The 21,115-nt window shown below is 45.4% G+C and overlaps 1 long non-coding RNA gene across 1 annotated transcript; it reads right to left on the reverse strand.

The window, feature by feature from the left end:
• Positions 1–16,622: 16,622 nt before the first annotated feature.
• LOC134947690 (uncharacterized) lies at positions 16,623–20,611 on the reverse strand. The gene is made up of 3 exons (XR_010182695.1): positions 19,716–20,611; positions 17,851–18,423; positions 16,623–16,724 (listed from the first exon to the last, which is right to left on the reverse strand). It is a non-coding gene; the product is annotated as an uncharacterized LOC134947690 (long non-coding RNA).
• Positions 20,612–21,115: the final 504 nt, after the last annotated feature.

A 21,115-nucleotide genomic window follows, 5' to 3' on the forward strand; every position in this document is an offset into this window, starting at 1 on the left:
ACCAGGTCTAGGGGCCCCCGCACTTTCCGGCCGTACAGAAGTTCAAACGGGGAATATCCGGTAGATGCTTGTGGAACTTCCCGATAAGCAAATAGAAGCTGTTGCAGGGCTCTCTCCCAGTCCCTCCCCTCGGACTGTACGTAAGCTTGTAGGAGTCTTTTCAGCGTTCCATTGAATCGTTCACATAGTCCATTGGTCTGAGGATGATAAGGGGTGGTCCGAAGAGGCCAAACCCCCCACTTTTCCCACAGGGTTTGCATTAGTTCACCTTGGAATTGAGGCCCTTGGTCTGTGACGACTTCCTGTGGATATCCGACCCGACTGAATATGTCCGTCAGTGCTTGTGCAACATGTTCCGTGTCAATGGATGACAGGGCTACGGCTTCAGGGTAACGTGTCGTAAAGTCCACCAGTGTTAAGATGTACTTCTTGCCCGTGTGACTGGGAATAGCTAATGGTCCAACTAGGTCTATGGCAACACGGGCAAAGGGCTCCCCTATAATAGGCAATGGGTGCAGAAAAGCTTTCTGTTGGGGCTTTCCCAGTCTCTGACAGGTATCACAGGTGTCCCGATACTGCTTAATGTCTCTAGAAATCCGTGGCCAGAAGAAATTCCGCAACAGTCGGGCCAATGTTTTCCGGATGCCAAAATGGCCAGCTGCAGGGATGTCGTGGGCAAGAGCTAGTAATTGTGCTCTGTATTGTGTAGGTACCACCAACTGTTTAGTAGGCATGACTGCTTCCTGTCCGGGCCGAGGGATGACCACTCGGTACAATAATTCCTCTTCCCACACTATCTTACTTCCATCAGCTGTTTCCAACCCCAGTTCGGCTGCACTCCTCAATTTGCTCAGGGAGGGGTCAGTCCGTTGGGCCTGTCGGAACTCACTCCTGTCCACCTCCCCCAAGTCTACCTCTAAAGTACTGGACAATGAACTAGAGTCACTCACCATTGTCTGGGTAGGCAGATTCTGGTCCATATCTATAGCCTGGGTCACCTCTCTTCGTGTTTGGCTTCTGGTTACCACCTGGACGAAGTGTGTCACTAGTCCTTGTCCCAGATCATTCCCGAGGATTACCTTGGCTGGTAGCCCCTTGAGTACTCCGACTTCCACGATTCCTTGGTCAGCTCCCCAGTCCAGATGTATCTTGGCAACAGGGATATCGGCCTGTTGTCCCCCGGCAGTGGCAATTCACACATACTGTCCAGGTATCACCTGGGAGGCAGGAATCAGGTCTGGCTCAATCAACGTAAGTGAGGCTCCAGAGTCTCGTAGGCCCTGTACCTGCTGGTTCTCCACTATCACAGTCTGTAGGTGCCCTCGTATATTCCAGGGAGTCGCCTTCTCCTCCCCCAGAACCAAGTCCACAATATACACCCCATCCATCATCCCATCCATATCTGACTGGACGACCTCCTCACCATAATCCCCCGTGGGGTAACATACCACAGAGACTGGAGCCGGTTTAGCCCCAGGGAATGGCCCTCTTGTGCGTGGACAGTCCCTAAGCACGTGCCCTGGTTGATTGCAGCGATAACACTTCCGAGGTTCTGGGTTAGCCACTCTGAATCTGGGTGGCTGATAAGTGATGTTTTTGATAGGGCCTCCTTTATTACTATCTTTGACTTGCGTTTCTTTATCAGAGAGCTTCTCCACTCGTGGGGTTCTTGTACCGCCTGCTGCACTGAAGATTCTCCATTGCGGACGATTGGCTATATATTCATCAGCCCATTCCGCAGCTTGTTCAGGTGTACTGGGCTTCCTGTCTGCGACCCACTCCCGTACCTCTGGTGCCATCTTAATCATTAGCTGTTCTACCACAATTAAGTTGACAATCTGCTCCACAGTGGAGGCCTGTCTTCCTTCAAGCCATTTCCCACAGGCTTGCCGTAGCTGACTAGCAAACTCTTGGTAGGAATCAGTTCCACCTTTATTCAGTGTCCTGAATTTAAGACGATAAGATTCTGCAGTTATCTGGAACTTAGCAAGCAATGCTTTCTTTATAAAGGCATAGACTCCACATTCCTGGGGGGTTAGGGCCCGATAGGCTTCCAGAGCCCTGCCAGTGAGACTTGGCCCCAAGTACTTTGGCCAGTCAGCTGGCTGTATTCCATGCACCCCCATGAGATTTTCAAAGATCTGGAGGTGAGTGTCAATGTCTGTTTCATTTTCCCGAAATGTGGGAACATCCTTAAATCCCAAGCGTCGCTTCTCTTGTTCAAAACTTCGGGGGGACTCCGGAATTCCACTGCCAGCAGGAATTTGCACTCCTAGTATAGCTTGGATCACTCCAGCTCTCTCCTGTGGGGTCGCACCTTCACCTAGCGCCCCCAGCAAGCTCTGCAGTATGGCAGGAGTGGCATCGGTCAACTCTGGTAACTTATTGGATGAATTACTACCAATGCCTGTTGGTCCCTCTTCATCATCACTCAGGTGGTCAGGATCTTCTTGGTGTCCCCGATCCCACTCCAACAATCGAAGTACCAGAGTTTCCCTGGTCTCAGTCCCATCATAAGTAATTCCCTTCATCCTGCAAAATCCTTGTAGGTGAGGTTTCCGAGCTGTACGGTAAAACTTCTCCTGCTCTCTCATTGCATTCTCCCCTTGACTGCTGGCCACAACTGCTGGCTGACTCTCCATGCTGATACTTTGTGTATTAGCTCCCTGGAAACTCTCTCCTGGACACACTTCAGGAACTGTGTGATATCCCACCGCTGCCGCCAAATGTGAGGATACCGGGTGACCTGGGTATCCTGGGGTTCAGGGATCACACTGTGGAGCCGGTTATAATGAAAATCAAGGTGATCTTTATTCAGGGAGACCCAGAAATCCAGTGAACAGCAAGCAGGGTTATACTAATAATGTCCACTCAGAGTTCAGCAAAGTCCTTACCAGCTGCTGTATATCTCCTCCAGGCCTGGGCAGTAATGACAGCTGAAGCAGGGCACACAGAGTGGCTGGTCACTGATGACACTGAGAGGGGACGAAACCCCAACCTCCAGTGATTCTAGCTGTGCACCATCACCTCCACACACACAGTCTCCTTCTCCCAGCCACTTCCTCCCCCCACAATTCTCCCTTGCTGGTTCCTTCTCTCTCCTCCTTTCTGATTGGTGGATCATGCTGTCAGTCTTTCCAGAGGGGAAGGAGGAGGGCTTTTCTAAAAGGAACACTCCCCTGCTGTCTGCTTCTGGGATACTTCCTGTGTGTGACTTCTGCAGACTGAGGGCTTCAATTTAAGAACTCAGAACTTGGGCCATAGGATTAACTCTTTCCTTTTTAACATGAAAGCAAGTCCTAGACATCCCTTTCCCTGGTCTCCTCACAAACATATCATAGTCATCCGCAACCCAGTATTTTTACACTTACTTATTCTAAGATCAAAGCAAGTGAATAGTGATGGCACACTCCGTAGTAAGATTACCTGCACAAGTGGTATCTGTTGTACTTTGTTTGGGAAAGGTCCAGTAAAAACCAATAACATTCTAATATGACACTGGATTTTGCATATAACATATTTGAGAAAAAACTGACAAAAAACACATTGGTATCTTTATTGCCGGTAATGAATTGTGTCACTTACTGTAGCTATACATTGGAATGTTGGTTAAATTGAAATCTACTGGAAAACAATATTCACATATATAGGTCCTTATTCAGCTTCAATCGCATCCGCGATGCGATCACATTTTCACATTTTCAGGCCTAGTGTGCGCAGGCCGGGAAATGGAATCGCATTGCATTGATGCAAATGCCTCTGCCTGATTAACAGGCAGAGGTGTTCACGGGGTGATGACGTGGCATTGGGGGGAGTGGCAGCAAAAACAGGGGCAGGTCTATGCTGCTTTTGGGGTGGATGCATGACACCATACCCTGCCGATACAATGGATAAATGGCCGTGCTGCGCCTGCCTTCACAGCCAGGCTGCACAGACAGGGGGCTTCCCTTATTTTGCAGGGTCTGCGATGCGATCGCAATTGAATCGCTGGTGGCCATTAGCATGCTGGGCGGTCTTGCCATGTGCTGAGCGGCCCACAGCATGTGAGTGCTAGCAGTTGCAGTTTTGCTAAATTCGCAAAACTACAACTGAATCTGAATAAGGTCCACAGAGCAGAAGATGAGAACAAGCACTTACATACAATGGGGAAATGCCCATGTGTGGTGCCAACAAATGGAATGTCTCTCAGGACCAAACACACATCTGTAATGCGGTACAGCTTGGAATTGTTCTAAGAACTGTTCTTATTTTCCACTTTCATTACTAATTAATTCTTATTGAATTGTCTTGCTGCTCTTGAAGGGTGTTTAGCAGGGGAGTTTTCATTCAACAGCCCTAAGTGAGCTTGCTTCCTTCATTATATCAGTGTACTCTTGGTAGAAGGACATCATTGTCCAACAGAGCGCCCATTTCCTCTGTTTTGATGTTGTCTGGTATTTGGCTCCTAAGGCTCATTGCATGGTTTCCTTCACTTCCAGAATAAACAACATACACACAATGGATTATTGTTAATAGAAATTTACAGGAATCATGTTCTACCATTTAGCACATTATAAGGGTCTCATATTCATGGTAACTGAGGAACAGTAATTAGTGACTACAGTATATCATACAGCCCACCAAGAACCTTTGCAATCTGAATAGACCATTGTTCAATAGATAGCACATGTCCTTTTGTATCAATGCCTATTCTCCCTATAGATTGTAGGCTTGTGACCAGGACCTTTCTAGCCAGTGGCGGAACTTGTGAGTAGTGGGCCCAGGTGCAAAAATATGCATTGGGCCCCCTTTCTTCAACCCCACCCCAATTCATAATAGGCCACATGGCAGAGGGTGACAGAGATAGGCAGTAGGTGTTGGGGAAAGGGTGACAAAGAGAAGCAAAGGGTAGCAGGCTGAAGCAGTGGGTTACAAGGAGAAGGTGTTAGGGAGAGGCATAGTGTGACAAGAGAGAGGGTGACTGGAGATAGTGATGCTGGGGAGAGGCAGTGGGTTACAGACAAAGGATGAGGCAATTGGTGACAGGTAGAGGCAGAGGGTAACGGGGAGAAAGAGTGGGAGATGGAGAGGCAATAGGTTACAAAGAGTGGCAGAGGGTGAAAGGAGAGGATGACGGGGAAAGGCAGTGGGTGATGCTAGGGAGAGGCAGAGGGTGACAGAGAGAGGGAGAGGGTGACAGGGAGAGACAATGGGGTGTAAGGGAGAGGGTTACAGGAAGAGGCATCTGGCGATGGAGAGACAGTGGGTGAGAGAGAGAGGATGGCAGGTAGAGACAATGGAGTGACAGGGAGAGGGTGACATGGAGAGGCAGTGGGTGACAGGGAGAGGGTTACAGGGAGAAGCAGTTGGCAGTGGAGAAGCAGTGGGTGTCACCAGGGAGAATGTGATGGTGAGATGCAGTGGATGACAGGCAATGGGTGAGGAAGAGGGTGGCAGAGAAAGGCAGAGGGAGACGTCTGGGAGAAGCAGAGCATGACAAGGGATTAGGGTGGCAGGAGAAAGCAGGTGACTGGAAGATGGTGACGCTGGGGAGAGGCAGTGGGTGATGAGCAGAGGGTGAGGTACTGGGTGACAGGAGAGGGCAACGGGGAGAGGAATTTGATGACAGAAGAAGGTGACTGGGAGGGGTGGAGTAACAGGAGAGGGTGACAGGGAAAGACAGTGGGTGACAGGAGAGGGTGATGGGGAGAGGCAGTGCGTGACAGGGAGAAGTGGGGTGATGGGAAATGGTGACTGGGAAGAGACAGAGTGACAGGAGAGGGTGACAGGGAGAGGCAGTGGGTGACAGGAGAGGGTGATGGGGAGAGGTAGTGAGTGATGAGAAGAGGGGTGATGGGAGAGGGTGACGGGGAGAAGTGGGGTGATGGCATAAGGGTGACAGGGACAAGCGGGGTGATGGGGAAACTCAGTGGGTGATGGAAGAGGTTGATGGGGCAAGGTGGAGTGACAGGAGTGGGTGATGAGGAGAAGTGGGGTAACAGGAGAGGGTAAGGGGAGAGATGAGATGACTGGAGAGGGCCATGTGGAGAGGATGAGGTGACTCAGTGGGTGACAGGAGAGGGTGACGGGGAGAGATGGGGTGAAGTGGGGTAACAGGAGAGGGTGACAGGCAGAGGGTGATAAAGAAAAGTGGGGTGACACAAGAGGGTACTTGCCACTTGTCTACTGTCCCATTTATCTTTTTTTCCTACCTGGCATGGATATAATGGGCTGCTGCTGCGCATGGAAATGACTACCCAAACTGTCTGCTCCTCCTCTACTTGGTGCCAGGGACGGTCACCGTGACGTTAGATCACTGGCGCCCAGGGAGAGCAGCTCAGTGACGGAGAGGAAGCAGGAGACCAGAAAACAAGGAGGAAAGGGGAGGAGCTATGGGGAGAGTGAAGAGCTGACCCTGCTCTCTGGCTCTCCCTGGACTGCAGACAGCAATGTGAAACCAGCGAAACTGAGTTGGGGCACTGTAGGTGGATAGCGCAGCGGTTACTGAAGGCATATAATGAGTTAGTGTGACTCATTATAATGCCGCTGGCTGTGGACCCCTTTACCGTGGTGGGCCTCGGTGCAATGTACCGCTTGCACCGGCACTAGTTCTGCCACTGTTCCTACCTCCTATGCCTGCCTGTTATTACCCAGTTTTGTTCTATCACTGTTATTTCGAATTGTAAAGTGCAACGGAATACTCTGCACTATAGAAGAAATTGTTAATAAAAAAAATAGTAATAAATTATGTCACCAAATATAAATCACATTCATTTTATTCATGTCTATATTGGGAAAATAGTGAAGTGGATGAAGTAGCCTAGAGGTAGAAAAGCCTCAAGCACTTCTTCAGTATCTATGCTTGTCTGGCACGAATGGATGTAGCCACAACGGGTGTGGATCATTAGATCGACAGTGTCTAGGTCGACAATGTTTAGGTCGACCACTGTAGGTCGACACTCACTAGGTCGACAGGGTTGGAAGGTCAACAGGGTTTCTAGGTCGACCTGTGCTAGGTCGACAGGTGCTGACGCGACCATGAACTGAGTTCCCGCTTCCGTCCGAGATGATGTGTATCTAAAAGGACCCAGTCGCAGCATAGACAGCTGTATGACTGGTGCGTCGGTGTGTTCACTTGGGTGTCTGTGTTCACTGTAGGTTCATGGGACGATTGTGTACACTAATAGCATCTGGATCCACTCAGCGTTCACTAACATATTGATCGATCCTGGAAGTGGGGTGAAGTCTCCCTGTATCCCACTCTCCTGAGCCGGATGATACAGCACTAAGTCTCTATCTACCTTTGGAACGAATAGTTGGATAAGTGCCTGATGCATATGAGTCTGTAAACTATTGCTACTGTTTTCTTTCGCTGTGCAACTGAATACGTTTAAACTCCTATATAAGGTAATGCAGTAATATGTTTCTCCTACATACTTGAAATGTATCTGTTGTTGATTATGTGCTCATATTGCATATTATACTAATGTATAACATGTGATTGATTGCTAGTGTGATTGCTCTCCGTACTCCGATCCTCAATGCTGGTGCAAAGCAGGAAGGGATCAGATTGTATGTCACTTTAACACATTTTAAAGTGATTGCAGTCACAACTTGTGTAGCTAACAATGTAAAGGTGTGTGATTTATTTATCATGTCTAAGAGAGCAAAGGGTGAGGAGGATATACTCTCCACAGCAGCACCAACACTCATGTCATGTTTGTCTAGCAAAGCTGGGTTAACCTCTCAGATCTGGTTCAAAATGGATTACTGTATGTGCAAATTATTTTAGCTTTCACAAAAGCCTCTTGAAAAATCTGAGGCAGGCACAGGTTCAGGTTGAACCCCCATGGGCTACTTTTGCACAGACATTATCCAGTATAGCTGAGCAGATAATGCCAGCTCTTATGCCAGGGATAGGTTACCCTATTAACCTTTACATGCAACATTCCACCTGGGGGTTATCACATCCAGTGCAGGAATCGGCTGCCTCTCAACAGAAACAGGTGGTAAAAGCCGGTGGTAAGTAAATCACATAGACATGAAACAACATCTTCACAGTCTACACATGTTTCAGATGAGGACTCGGAGGATGAGGACTCATCGCACTACAGGTCTGCATACAGAGACCAGGATGAAGGCCTCAGCTCAGTGGACATTCCTGAGCTAATTGGTGCTATGAAAGCCATTCTATCCTTAGAGGAGGCAGCTGAGCCGTCATTAAAATCTAAGCCACCTGTGTTTAAACGTCCCAAAATAGTTAGGACTGAGTTTCCTGGGTCAGAACAGCTGACGGAAATTATGTAAGAGGCTTGGGTTACATCCAGTAATAAGTTTAGAATTCCAAGGAAATGGAATTCCCATTATCCTCTTACAGCTGTGGACTGTTTAAAAAGGGAGGTGGCTCCCAAATTAGATATGCATGTCATCCGATTGGTGCGAAAATCTACATTAACTCTGCCTTCAACATCATTAAATGATGTCACGGATAGGAAAATAGATGGTTTTCTTAAAACCATTTTCTCCTTGTCTGGGGCAATCATAATACCAGCCATTTATTATTGAATAGGGCTAACATCACTACTAATATAAGTGGGTGGAAATTTTGTAGACCAATATACATTTAGGGTGCTGTGCCACTGACTGATTCGTGTGGCACTGGCACAGCTAAATTAATAGAAGAAAATACCTATTTCTCTGGAAGCCTTTAGATAAAACCTAAATAAATGTATATCTAATCTGTCTGTGCAACATATGATCAGGAGATATAATAAAAATAAATAAAGAACAAAACACTGACGTGATAGGCATTTATTACAGGAGAAAACGATTGACACATGATGCAGTAACAACAACTGTTTATTGAAACATAAATATTTATCAATGTATCGGTATATAACAGTGTTCATTATAGCAGAGAGGATAAGAGACAATTGTTGATGTGCAATATCTGTAATAATACTTTATAAAGGTTAGGAATTTTTGGAGAAATAAAAGGAAATTAACTAATATACTAAGAACAAAAGGTACATAATTCAGTGGGGAATATAATGCCATAAATAGAAGAACAATCTTCAGATAAATACCTGGCAGTCTCTGTTTCAAAAATGTAAAAATTAATTTAGCACACTTTTTCTCTCTTTAACACTTTGTATAATTTTGTAATATTTCAGATTGGCTGAACGTAAATAATGATTGCAATTTATAATAAAAATAATAAAAGTTATAGTTTATGTTTAATTGTGAGGTTCCTAGTGCACCCCGATAACAGCTTCTGTTTCTGTGTGTTTGTGTCATAAATCTTGAAGCTTTTGGTAGCAACGCTCTATCGGTAAGAAAGAAGGTACAAATATGTACTATAGGATACTTATAAAGAAGAGAAAAGGAACATTAGTGAACAGAAATTCTTACTGGTGCGGGAGTATTTTGTTGTGAATAATACCAACCATGGCTTTGGTTTGGATGGCAAAAACAGTGGCATCCTGGGCTGATGTATTGGAGGATGATCTTTCAATGGCATCTACAGAGCAAAAATCCCATATTGCACATATCAACAGGCAGCTATTTTTATGGAAGAAGCAGCCTTGGATATGGGTACAATTGCCTCTAAGGCATCAGCCTCAGCAGTAGCAGCTCACAGAGCGGTTTGGCTACGTACATGGAAAGCTGACTCAGAATCTAAGATGGTTCTGGAGTCTTTGCCTTTTACTGGAAATATTCTTTTTGGTAAAGAATGAAACAGTATTTTGGAGTCAGAAGTAGACTCCAAGAAAGTGAAGTTTCCTTCTACACATAAATCCAATCCTAGATTTGCAGCTTTTTGGCCCTTTCGGACTCAAGGAAAAGCAAAAGGAAAGGGTTATGGCAAATAGTCTCAATCTGACAAGTCTGGTAAGACTAAAAAGCATTGGCCTACCATAGGGCGGGCTTCCAAATCAGAAGATAAACCATCAGTCTGATGGTGCGGGCCTCCACCTGGGGGACCCCAGGGTGGGAGGCTGACTTCTTCAGTTTGCACATATCTGGCAGCAGTCTACCACAGATGCCTGGGTGCAAGAAGCAGTATCTCACGGTTATACGTTTACTTTCAAGAAACACCCTCCTCAAAGGTTTTTTTGTTCCAGCCCATCTTCAGTGGAAACTAAGGCCAGGGTTTTGCAAGAGGCAGTTCAGAAGTTGCTTCAGTGAGGAGTGATAATTCCAGTTCCTAATGCACTACGAGGACAAGGTTTGTATTCCAATCTGTTTCTAGTCCAGAAGCTAAATGGGTCGTTCCAGCCCATACTCAATCCCAAAGTGCTGAACAAGTACATTTGGGTGCCTCGGTTTCATATGGAGACTTTACGTTCCATTATTTTGGCCATGGAGCTGGAGGATTTTATGGTATCTCTGGATATCCAGGATGCTTACCTTCATGTTTCTTTAGCACTGTCCCATCAGCGCTATCTCAGGTTTGCTATCCTCCAGCAACATTTTCAGTTTCAGTCCCTACCATTTGGACTGGCCCCAGAGTGTTCGCCAAAATTATGGTGGTAATGGCATCTTATCTCCGTCAGCAGGGGATAAGGATTTTTCTATACCTTGATGACTTATTAATCCTGGCACAATCTCAGGAATTGCTTCAGTGTCATCTGCGGCAGACAATAGCTTGTTTGCAGAGACACGGTTGGCTCATAAATTGGACAAAGTCGTCCCTGGTTCTGTCACAACGGATAACTCACTTGGGGGCTGTGTTGGATTCGAGTCTTCAGAGAGTAATTTTGCCTCTGAACAAAATATCCAAAATTCAGTCAAGGATTCAGAAGCTGCTACACAGTCAAAGGGTATCCATTCACGATGGGATTGATGGTGTCAACATTCGACATAGTGGAGTATGCTCAGATCTACTCGAGGCCTCTGCAATGTCTGATCCTTTCCAAATGGAATGGTTTTCATCAGACAATAAAAACGCAGACTATGGTCCTACCTCTAGAAGTAAGGAGGTCATTAGCCTGCTGGCTGCAAACTTCCCATCTGGACAAAGGGAGACCCTTTTGGATATCAGATTGGGAAATTCTGACAACGGATGCCAGACTTCAGGGCTGGGGAGTGGTGTCAGGAAGAAGTTGCTTCCAGGGGCAGTGGACCAAGAAAAAGAGTTGCCTGCCAATAAAAATATTGGAACGTCGGGCCATATATATGGCACTTACCATCAGGGGAAACCAGTCCAAATCGGCTCGGGCAATGCAACGGCAGTAGCTTGCCTCAACTATCAGGGAGGAACTGGCAGCCAACATGCAAAGAAGGAGGTAAGTCACACGTTAAAGTGGGCAGAACTTCATCATCCAGCCTTATCTGCAGTGTTCATTCCAGGAGTCCTAAACAGGGAAGCGGATTTTCTCAGTCGACATGTCATTCATGCAAACGAACGGGCTTTACACCCAGAAGTCTTCCAAATTCTGGTAGACAAGATATCATGGCATCCTGTCAGAACAACAAAGTTCCCACATACGGGTCAAGAACAAAGGATCCCAAAGCGATCTTTGTGCATGCCCTGTCAGTGAGATGGGACTTTCGTCTGGCCTATGTGTTTCCACCAATCGCCCTGTTACCCAGGGTGATGCGAAAGGCAAAACAAGGAAGGGGCGCCGTGATACTAATAGCTCCGGCTTGGCCCAGAAAACATTGGTGCCCAGATCTGCAGAGGTTGTCGATGGATGCTCCATTCCTTCTCCCTCAACGTCCAGGTCTACTGTCTCAGGGTCCTTGCTATAACAAGCACCTGGATTGACTGTCTTTGATGGCGTGGCTCTTGAGACTTCCAACCAGAAAGCAAGAGGATTCTCACAACAGGTAATTCAAACAATGCTCAGCGCAAGGAAACCTTCCTCAGCTCGCATTTATCACCGAATATGGCAAGCCTATATTCAATGATGCAGTGACCGGAAATTTGATCCTAGGTCCTTCAGAGTTTCCAGAGTCTTAGCATTCCTTCAGTTAGGAATGGACAAAGGTCTAAGGGTGGCTCCCTTGAGAGGGCAAGTGTCAGCATTGACTGTATGGTTCCAAAAAAAATTTGCTAACCTACAGGATGTGCACACTTTTTTCCAGGGAATGCTGCACATTCAACCTCCTTTTGTTCCTCCTACAGTGCCTTGGGACTTAAGTTTAGTCCTAAAGGCCCTTCAAGTTACCCCATTTGAACCACTAAAATGAGTGGATTTTAAATGGTTGACAGCTAAAGTTCTATTTCTACTGGCTATTGCTTCAGCTAGAAGAGTTTCAGATTTCGGGGCATTGTTATGTCACCCTCCTTTTCTGATTTTTATCCAGATAGAGCGGTTCTCAGAACCAAATCTGGGTATCTTCCTAAGGTGGTGTCTAGGGAAGCCAATCCCGGGCCATTTTTTCAATCCCGGGTATCAGGATTGAAAAATGGCCAATCCCGGGATACCCGGGATTGGCTTTTTGCTGTGTGGCCGCCCCCTCGCCCCACCCCGCCCCACCCGCACACATAACTCACCATATACCGGGGGCGGGCGGGTGGGGAACATCTACTGAATGCTGCTGGCGGCTCCATGCAGCGGCTGACAGCGCAGCTTGACCTCTCACGCTGCGCTGGAGAGCCGGAACAAGGATGCCAGGCAGCGCCTGAGCGTCCTGTGGACGCTCAATGCTGATCCCTCAATCCCCGGGATTGGAGCTTCCAATCCCGGGATTGAATCCCGGCCATTTTTGGCCCTAAATCCCGGGATCCCGCCGATCCCGATCCCAGGATTGGCCACCATAGTGGTGTCTAAATTCCACCTTAACGAAGAAATTGTAGTCAGAAGCATATTCTCAAGCTGATCTCCCTTTTCTTGCTAATGTCTCTACTCACTCTACTCATAAGGTAGGTCCATCATGGGCAGTACAACATGGTGCTTCAGCAGAACAGATATGTAAGGCATCCACATGGTCTTCCATTAACACATTCATTAGATATTATGCCTTTGATACCTTTACCTCTCAGGACGCTGAATTTGGGCTAAGGATTCTCCTGTCCAAACAGGAGCGTCCCCACCACTAAATTGCTTTGGGACATCCCAATGTTATCCTGTGGATAACCTTTGGACCCTGCAGGAGAAATAATTGTTATGGTAGACTTACCGTTGATAACTCTATTTCTCCTAAGTCCACAGGATCCCCAGGGATCCAACTCTAACGCACCCGATTTGAGGATCCTTTCACTTACTAACCTCTTCCTGCTTGTACAGAGGTGTGCATGTGTGTTCTTCTCGCCTGATTAGGGCTCTCTATGATGCTTCTGCCTTGAGCTTTGGAAAACAACTGAATTGCCTGAACCAGGAGGCGGGGATATAGGGACGGGAGGCCGAAAGCTTTGATCGTTTGGTGCCAATCCTCTGTCACTACCTCATATCCCAATGTTATCCTGTGGACTTAGGAAAAAAAGAGTTATCAACGGTAAGTCAACCATAACGATTATTTTTTATAACTTTTTTTATTTTATAGCCTATCATATGTTGATCTTCCTATAAAATCTTTAGATGGCTAAGAATATGTATCTATGGTGCGTCAGATGATACCATGGGGGTCATTCCGAGTTGATCGCTAGCTGCCGTTGTTCGTACCGCAGCGTTCAGGCTAAAATTCTGCATTTCTGCGCATGCATGCGCACCGCAATGCACACGCATGACGTACAGGTACAAAGGCATTTGTTGTTCTGCACAGGTTCTAGCAAAGTTTTCAGTCACACTGACGGTTGCAAGAAGATTGACAGGAAGGGGGCGTTTCTGGGTGTCAACTGATCGTTTTCAGGGAGTGTTTGCAAAAAAGCAGGCGTGTCTGAAAAAAATGCAGGCGTGGCTGGGCGTTCGCTGGGTGGGTGTAGGACGTCAAATCTGGGCACGAATAGGCTGAAGTGATCGCAAGTGCTGAGTAGATTCAGAGCTACTCAGAAACTGCACAAACTGTTTTTGCAGAGCTAGGCTGCACATGCGTTCGCACTTCTGCTAAACTAAAATACATTCCCCAGTGGACGGCGGCATAGCGTTTGCACGGCTGCTAAAACTAGCTAGCGAATGATCAACTCGGAATGACCCCCTATATACAGTACAAAAAATCCTGTTCCTGTGAATCCTGTGTTAACCCCACTGTTAATTACATTAAAGACATGTCCTGTGCCAACAATTGTAGGGATAGGAAAGATGGCATCGGTAGCACAGATAGAACTCAAAACAGTAGTGGAAAAATCAGGGTTAAGCAGAGATATGAGTAAATAAAAAGGAGCAATTTACAACTTGGCAAAACCACTCTACAGGTGGTACAGAATTAAAATAAGTAGATAGACTGATTTATAGTTGGAAAATAGTGTTTTTTGCTTCTTTCTACATTAAGGGCCTAATTCAGACTTGATTGCATCTACAATCAATTTATTTGACATGCAGGGGGATGTCCAGCACAGGGCAAGTCCGCCCCGCATGCCGAATCCAGCCCCCCCCCCTCCTCCGCAGACATGCAAGAGCATCGCACGGCAGTGATGCTTTTGCATGTTTTGAGTTGCCCTCTGCCTGCGCATCCTAGCTGCGAAGACAGGTGGCTACCCTCCATGTTAAGGACTGCATAGGCTGCGTGTAACATCACACAGCTGCCGCGGCCCAATTGTCCGGACATGCCTCCATTATCCAAACTGTGCCCCATAAAACAGAGCGCCGATGCCCACAAAATGCAGCGTCGACACCCCATTCCTGCCTCCCTCTGCGCAGATGTGCAGAAATCGCCTTATAGCGATTCTTGCGCATCAGCGTCAGGGAATGAATTAGCCCCTAAGGTTGATAATAAAGCTGTCCAGAATTTGTTCACTACATGCAATATACATATATTGCAACTTTTATTTTCTCCTTTATCAGGCTCACAATTTGTATTGTTCTGCTCAATATCATTTTGAATATATATCATAAATTCAAAGTCAACTATTGGCAATGCAGCTGAGGCTTCCATAAGAACAAGGGTAGATTTATTTTTTTCTAGCAATAAACAACAACAGGAAATACTTGCGCACAGATCCTAGCTGTTGGCAAAACACACAAATGTACAACAAAACATTACATCAGAATAAAGAAGAATTGTTTTAATAGCGCATGGATCACAAGGTTGTTCTTTGTGATGAAGGAAGCACCCTAAAAGGAAATAATAATAATGGGGCTAATTCAGACTGGATCGCTGCAGCGGGAATAACTCTTCTTATAACCCGGGTTGAGTTACGACCTGGGAATTCTCTATGGCCCCGTTCACATCGCACAGTGACCTGTGTCAACCCGGTAATATGCCGAGTCAATACCAGGTTATTTTTGCAATGTAAAAGGGGTATAATAGGTATGTGTCCTCATGAACTTGCATGGCAGAATCCATCTCACGGAGCTGGTCCACCAGGAGGGTAGACATTGCTTTCACCATTGCCTCAGAATTGTTCATTTTTTTCTTTCTCTTTGGAACGGGGTACACTGTAAAGGGGATAAACAAAAAAACAATGGCCCTCATTCCGAGTTGATCGCAAAGAGTCATCGCATCGCAAATGTCCGAAATGTAAGTATCTGCGCATGCGCAAATGCGTGATTACGCATGCGCGAAGACATACGTACGACAACTGTGCAAAATTACTTTGGACAAAAAAAGCCGTAACTGCCAAACGAAAACAAGGAGTGGCGTGGGCGTGGCGGAGGCGAGACTTCGCAATGCTCCGACATGGGCGTGAAAGTGGGCGTACTGTGTGGGAGTATGCAACTTGCAATGGGCGTGTTTTTCGCACATAAACTTTGTCGCTGTTAAAACTAACATAGGAAACCGTAGCAACATTCACGCAGCAGCAGAGTAGGTCTGCAGTTACTCTACATTTGCGAAGTACTGGTACAAGTGTGTATGCAGGCCCTCATTCCGAGTTGATCGCAAAGTTTTTCGGACGCACAACATATTCGCAAAGTTGCGTTAATTTAGTAAATTTGCGAACCTCCGCCCTCAACGTATTTTTGCAAATTCGCACGCAGTATTACACAAAGTGGGCGTACGCCAAATGACATCGCAGTAATGCGAAACCATCGCAGCATTGCGAAATCATCGCAATAACACATACTTAATCGTAAAAATACTAAGTTTGAGTATATTTACAAAGTTTTGAGTAAAAATGCACACTTTTGAGGTAAAACGCACAAAAATGTTTTTTTGGCCTATTAAGTGCAATGACACCTTTCCTTTTAAAGACCACAAGCCCTTTTCAATTACGAACCCAATTAGTGTAATGATTGATAATGTTCCAAAACAATTAAGTCTGAGAATAAAAAAAAATTAACACTTTGTTGCCATAATTGCCCATCAACATGTCAAAGTGTAAATTTTTTTTTTTTTTATTTCACTTTTTTAATTTTTAAAGGTGTTGTTTGTGAATGAAGGTGTTTACATGTTTCTTAACACAATAATCTCCTTTTTTTTTTGGTAAAAATGTAACGTTAGATGTGTGTAATTTTTTGTACAAAACAAATTCTGCCTGCCAATCTGCTGATCCTTTTTTGCATTAATAAACACAACACCCGGTTAACTTTAATCAACTTTTTTATTTTTGTATTTGTTAATATTTTTTTTTTTTTTTAAATCAAAGAATAAAAGTCATGCAAATTTTTGCAAATGGTCCACGCAATCCATCATTCCTTGCAGGTGTTGGCGCATGATGTAAAGTATCCCTGAAAAACTTGTGGGATCTCCAACTGCAACATCTGAAATTAAGATGCAACACAAACATTAATAACTTAATTACATTACTTATTAGCCAAGCAAGGCGCAAAGCACACTTAAATGCTGGCATGTCCAAACTGCTGGACTCCAGCTGTTGTGAAACTACATATACCAGCATGCCTTTACACAGTTTTGTGGTCAGGGAATGGCAAAGCTGTGTCAGGGCATGCTGGGATGTGTAGTTTCTCAACAGTTGGAGTGCCGCAGTTTGGACAGGCCTGCTTTAATGTCAAAGTTACTACATCCTGCCTGTTTTATGGTACAATCATTAGCAGAACACACAAGCCTGCTCAGCCTTTTTATCAGATTTTAAAGTGTTCCAGACCATGTGTTACATTTACTACTATGTGAGTTATATTTAAGATGGAACGTTGCCCATAGCAATCAAGCAAAAATATGATTATTATATTGTAGAAGTGGATCCCAATTTTTTAAGTATAATCTTATTGGTTGCTATGTCCGACATCCCATGTTAAAGATAACTACCATCTTCGTCAATGTGACACCATGTTGGCATTCATTCCCATTTGTTGTTTTATTTGTTTTTTATTTTTAGTGGGTTGGTCCTGCATCATCACACTGCATATCCACATCTTCAGAAGGCCAACATATCATAGCATTCCCACACTCCATGAAAGCTGCCCTTACTAAATAAGTGCAAACATGTTTGACTCGAACACTTATTAATTTTGAGAATGTAACTTTCACACAAAAAAACAGTGTGTCATTAGGCTGCATAACAAAGTGAAGCATGTGATTTTTAAGTGTAAATATTCAGACTACACAGGCCCAAGTGTAAAAGGCAAACATACTAAACTCCACTCAGGTCTAACTGTTTCCCAGAAAAAGTAACACATATAAACCCTGTTCTCCTGCCAACCCTGGCTACCTAATGAGTGTCAACCTAGAGTGGACACACAAAACATTGCACACATACACACTGTACATATAATGACACTCACAAATATGTAAAGGCAACATGTACACCATGATGAAATGTTAAAATATTTTTCCAGGGTCCAAGAATTCAAACAGTACAACACTGCATGTTTTGGCATTGTAAGTGTAAGTGGGTAATCTTATTGTATAAAATTTAAATAAACTTACTTTCCTCGGAAACATCCAGACTCCCGGAATGTTCTGCAGGGGCTTCCTCTGCCCATTCACTTGGTGGGGATGTTGCCTGGATGGGGGAAGGCGGCTGGATGGGGGAAGGATGAGGGATTGGGGAAGGAGGAGGGATTGGGGAAGGAGGAGGGATTGGGGCAGGAGGCTGGATGGGGGAAGGAGGCTGGATTAGTGCCGCAATTTCAGAGGGGGGGTCTGATTGAGAGGGCGAGGGGGGCGGAGAGAAATTTAAAGCAATAGAGGGTGAGGGGGGTTCAGATGGGGATGTCGAAGTGGAAGGAGAAGGGGTATGGGAAGGAGGAGAAGGGGTCCCAGAAAGAGATGGCGAGGTGTGGTGAGAAGGGGAATGGAAAGTGGAGTGGGCCAGGGAAGCTGAGGGGGACTGGGAAGCTGAGGGGGACTGTGAAGATGAGGGGGACTGGAAAGCTGAGGGGGAGTGTGAAGGGGAGGGGGAGTGAGAAGGGGAGGGGGAGTGAGAAGGGGAGGGGGAGTGAGAAGGGGAGGGGGAGTGGGAAGGGGAAGGGGGTGGGGAGTTGTGCCGTTGTTGTTGTCCTAGAATGAAAATATTGTCCACATTTTTTAATCATGCAAAATTACATAGTATTGATTTTTAAATATAAATGTTATGTTACATGTTTTTTTTTTTTAAATTTAAAATAGAAAATCAAACATGTTAAGATCCTCTTCATGTTGGCCATAGCAAACAAAATGAAGCCAAACTTTAACTTTGAAGCTCATTCCTTAATCTAGTCCATTGAGTCATAGTGATTTGTCTAGGCAACATCACCAGATTACTATTCAAGGGCCCTTATTATATAGCCAGCACTTATCAAGTATTTTGGACCAGTTTCCTGGCTGCTTCTTATTTCTTGGAAACATGCACTTGTTTCGTGTCACTTTACTACAGTCAGTACTGTTTCCCCTAACCACACACACTGACCTAATTTCCTAAAAAGGAGACTGAAGGTTGCAATTAGCCTACCACTTACTGTAAAATGTAGGTAATTCAAAGGGGATTACAGCTGGAATGTAGTTTGCAATTGTCCAAAAGCATGTGCTCTGCAGGGGTTGCATATATAACATGTGCAGAGAGAGTTAGATTTGGTGGACTTTTTCAATTATGGCCATGGAAAATACAGGCTGTTTAATTTTAACACAGCAAATTATTGAGATGCTTTAACACACCCCACCCAAATCTGACTCACTCTGCACATGTTACATATGCTTCCCCTGCAGTGCACATGGTTTTGCACAATGGTTTACAAAAAACCTTTTGCTAAAAATTGGGAAGATGAAGCATTATCACATTTTAAGCAAAAAAACTTATGTAATGTAACTTACTTCGGGTATGGAGAGCACGGATTTGCTGGCGGATCTCCGCCAACAAATCTGGAGTCCGCCTGCGGAGATCACTCCATCGCCTCTCGAGCTGGATGATTGTCCGCCTGCTGCGGACGCGAGTCCGCAGCAGGCGGCGGACCTCCGCGTAGGCCTCGCGCTTCACCCGATTGGGGATGAAGCGCCCAACGCGGCCTACGCGGCGGTCCATCACCGCTACCAGCACGCGGAGCTCCCGCCTGGAGAACGGTGCTGCACGCATCATGGCAATGGCGTTTTCCTTATTTGGGCATATATTTATAGTGTCTGTTAGCATGTGATTGGCCAAAAATATGTCATTTCTAATAACTTTATTGATCTTTGCAATGCTGTGAAGAGCAGAGTGTTATTTTGCACGAGCGGAAATTCGCATTAGCATAAGCAAAAATGTTTGTTAGAAACAATTAGAATAAACACACAGAGACACAGACTTTACTGAAAATTACTAAACATATCTGTGTACTCACCACAGGTCGTGTGATCATTCAGCTGGACAGTCACAAAGTGTCAAACATTGAGGATCATTTGTTTGTGTGTTTGTTTACATAATCAGTATTTGAGGATATAAAATAAATAAGGACACTATTTATTATCATTACAGTATTTAAATTATTACATAAACATTGTCAGCTTAACGTGTTTTTGTTTTTTGTGTTTAAAAAGAAAAAACCATTCAAACACAACAACAGCATTACCCAATCACTTTACAAGAACATACTAAATGCAATCATGTTTAAAAATACATAAGCATACTGGGTTGTATTATTTGTGCAAATATAAATGTTAAAAACACTATACCTGAAATGTTCTGCTACAATTCTTGCCCTCACTTGGCTCCCCCTCCGTGTCACACTCCCCCCACCGAAGCGTGGCACAACCCCTGGCTCCTCATCAGGCAATTCCTCTGCCTGAGGAAGCTCGACACTACTCCTTACCGCGATATTATGGAGTATTGCGCACAGGACCACTATTTTACTTGCCATCTCCGGCGAATACATGATGTCGCCACCCGTGCGGTGGAGCACACGAAAGCGCCCTTTCAGGACACCAATTGTGCGCTCCACCAGCTGCCTAGTGGCAGTAAGCGCGGAGTTAAATGCCATCTGTGGTCCTGGCCTGGGATTACGGTAAGGAGTCATGAGCCAGGGGGTGCAAGGATATCCACGGTCTCCTGTTGGAATAAAAGCAAAATTTTAGTTCACAATTTTCATATATTTTTGTAAGTTTGTAACTAAAATATTTGAGCAACAACTCACCCAATAACCACATGTCTGGTCGTTGACTTGATCTTAATCTCTGCCATATCCCTGATTGTCTAATGACATACGCATCATGGGAACTTCCTGTAAACTTTGCGTTCAGGGAAAGGATCTGGAGGGATGGCCCACAAACAACCATTACATTCAGAGAATGAAACAGTTTCCTGTTTCTATAAATTTCTTCATTATGTCTTGGTGGCTGAATAGCAACATGTGTGCCATCCACAACCCCAATAACATGTGGGAAGCGACTACCACCTTCCGCAAATTGCCGCTTCACCACATCTAGGGCACCAACATCCAAAGGCATAGCAATAAATTGCTTAACACGCTTGATGAAAGCCTGGCAGACACGTCGCAGGACCTTACTGAACTGGCCCTGCGACATGCCAACCAGGTCTCCAACAACATGCTGGAATGATCCTGTGGCCAAAAAATGTAACACTGCAAGGAATTGTGTCAATGGTGGTATTGCTGTAGGATACCGAATTTCAGACTCCAGATCACTCTCTATTATGGAGAGAGTGTCTAGGATTAGATGTGGTGGCAGCCGGTATCTACGCACCACCACATCATCTGGCATCCCAAAAAGTATGACACGGGTTCTG

Source organism: Pseudophryne corroboree, chromosome 8 (assembly GCF_028390025.1).
Source record: "Pseudophryne corroboree isolate aPseCor3 chromosome 8, aPseCor3.hap2, whole genome shotgun sequence".
NCBI classification, from domain to species: Eukaryota; Metazoa; Chordata; class Amphibia; order Anura; family Myobatrachidae; genus Pseudophryne; species Pseudophryne corroboree.